Raw genomic sequence first — 2,853 nt, forward strand, 5'->3', positions numbered from 1 at the left:
GGCCTTTAGTGCGTCGCGCTCCGTGGAGCCATGCAGAAGCTGGGGAGGCGGCGGCGCTAGGGCGCAGGGACTCACAGAGCTAGGGGCATTGCGGAGACGCGTCGCCAGCAAGTACCTAGATCTGTAGTTCCCTATAGCGCCGCGCGGGCGCGCTGCAATCGACCGGCTGCACGGGCGTGCGAATGTAAATGCGCCCCCCGGACTGACCCACCCGGGGGAAATCGGTAGTTGCCTTTTCCTGTCTCTCTCTCCCTCCAACCTTCGTCTTTCTTAATTCCACTCTTTCCTGTCCTCTCTTTATTTTCCTTTCACTTCCGACTTCGCGGGCAGCAAGGGTTAACCTTGTGCATTATATCCTGCCTTGGGTATATGTATTTGGTTATAGTGGTGGCGTACAGTTGGCGTTTGCAGGACCTGTCCCTTACAGACTCTGTAGCGTCCCCTTGTTGGGCTCCATGGTGGGTGGCTGGCGCCACCGCCGAAACTCATCCCACATATATGGATAGCTCCTTTCCTGCACTTGCTGATCGCCGCCCGAAACGGGGGCGCACCGAAGAAATATTCCAATTTTTTGGCCGACAAATTGAGAACTTTCCGCGATACCACGTGGTACATAGTGAGAAAACTGACAAGTCCGTGAGAGTGATCTCACCCTTTATTGTTGCAAACACTCTGACAGAGACTATAGGACCAGGTTACAAGGCGACGAAGATGGCCAGCGATGATCTCCTGGAACTCCGCGATAAGAAACAACATGATAAACTACAGAATCTAGTGTCGTTTGGAAAATTTCCTGTGACTGTGACCCCGCACCGCACCATGAACACCACCCGCGGTGTTATTTCTGATGACGACATGTTGGAGCTCACTGAAGATGAACTTCTGGAAGGATTTAAGGAACAAAATGTTTTGGCTGTAAAACGAATCAAGATGAGGCGCGATGGTAAGGAGATTCAGAAAAAACACATAATTCTTACTTTTGGTTCAAGTGTTCTACCCGAGACCATTGAGGCCGGATACGTCAAACTACGTGTCAGGCCATACGTGCCAAACCCGCTCCGATGCTTCAAGTGCCAAGCACTCGGCCACAGCTCGCAGAACTGCCGAGGCCGACTGACATGTGCTAAACTGTAGTGCCTTGGAACACACATCTGAATCGTGTGAAAACTCTGTCCGCTGTGTGAACTGTGATGGGGAGCACGCCGCATACTCGCGGTTCTGCCCGTCCTGGAGGAAAGAAAAGGAAATTGTAACTATAAAAGTGAAAGAGAATATTTCATTTAAAGAGGCACGAAGGCGGGTGACCTACCTGTCTAAAACCAGCTTTGCCGATGTGGCGCGTCAAGGGGCAGCGTCACAACGGTCTCCGGCTGCTGTCCGGCTCGCACGTAGTGAGCCGGCGGTGACGCCATCCGCCCCCTCGGCGGCTGCGGCTACCACTGCTCAGCCATCTCACAAGAAGGGGCCAGCGACCTCCGGGCTCGTGGCCTCAAAGGTCTCGTCCATCGAGACGAGGCCCTCACGTCAAACACTGCGCTCGCAAGAGCGCGTGTCCAGCGCCTCGCAAGAGCCGATGGACACAACTACCGGTCAGATGGCGCCGCCAGCGCCTAAGGAGCTCCGCGAATCTCGCGATCGCTCCAAAAAAGAACAACCCCGCATCACAGGGCCCGACAAGGGCTCTGTAAGCTAATTTACAGTCCCTTCACACACAGCGCAAACCTCTTTCTCAATATGGACACGCAAATATTGCAATGGAACGTTAGGGGACTTCTCCATAACCTCGATGACGTTAAAGAGCTCCTTCATAAATATAGTCTGAGGGTGCTGTGTGTCCAGGAGACGCATCTGAAATCAGGAAACACAAACTTTTTAAGGCAATACGCCGTTTTTCGCAAAGACCGTGACGTCGCTACCGCCTCGTCGGGCGGTGTCGCTATAATTGTCGATAAAGGTGTTGCCTGTCAACAATTAAACCTCCGAACTTCCCTTGAAGCAGTTGCTGCCCGAGCAGTACTGTTTGGTAAACTAGTCACGGTTAGTTCGATTTACATCCCCCCTTGCTATCAACTTTCCAAGACACAGTTTCAAAATTACATAGATGAACTTCCGCCGCCATATATAGTTGCCGGAGATTTAAATGCACATAACACTTTGTGGGGAGACTCTCGTTGCGATGCGAGAGGGCGCCTAATTGAAAACTTTGTTTTATTCAGGTGCATCTATACTTAACCAGAAAGAGCCAACGTATTTCAGCGTTACACATAACACATACTCATCCATTGACTTAAGTATAGTATCGAGTACACTAATACCGTACCTGGAGTGGTCTGTTCTCAAGAACCCCTTAGGAAGCGACCACTTCCCTATTATGTTAAACTCAACAAACAAGATGGATGCTTGCCAAGTTTTCCTCGATGGAACGTGGACTCGGCCAACTGGCAACTGTTCCGAGAGCTTACATGTTTATGTGGCGATGACATTGCTGATTTTAATGTAGACGATGCTGTGGCATATCTAACACGTTTTATTATTGACGCTGCTACGAGATCTATTACGCAAACACGGATTGACCAAGAAGCGCCGCATCCCATGGTGGAACGATGAATGTAGGAAAGCACGCAAAAACCAAAACAAAGCTTGGGGATTGCTTCGCAATTCTCCAACCACCGAAAACCTCATTAATTTCAAGCAGGTTAAGTCACAAGGCAGAAGAACCCGTCGACGTGCAAAAAGAGAGTTGGGAGAGCTACCTCTCTGGCATAAATTCTTGCACAGATGAGGCGAAAGTATGGTGGCATAGGGTGAATAAATTGAAAGGCCGGGAGTCGAACCCTCTGCCCTTAGTAAGTA

This window comes from Dermacentor silvarum, chromosome 3 (genome assembly GCF_013339745.2).
Source record: "Dermacentor silvarum isolate Dsil-2018 chromosome 3, BIME_Dsil_1.4, whole genome shotgun sequence".
Lineage (NCBI taxonomy): Eukaryota > Metazoa > Arthropoda > Arachnida > Ixodida > Ixodidae > Dermacentor > Dermacentor silvarum.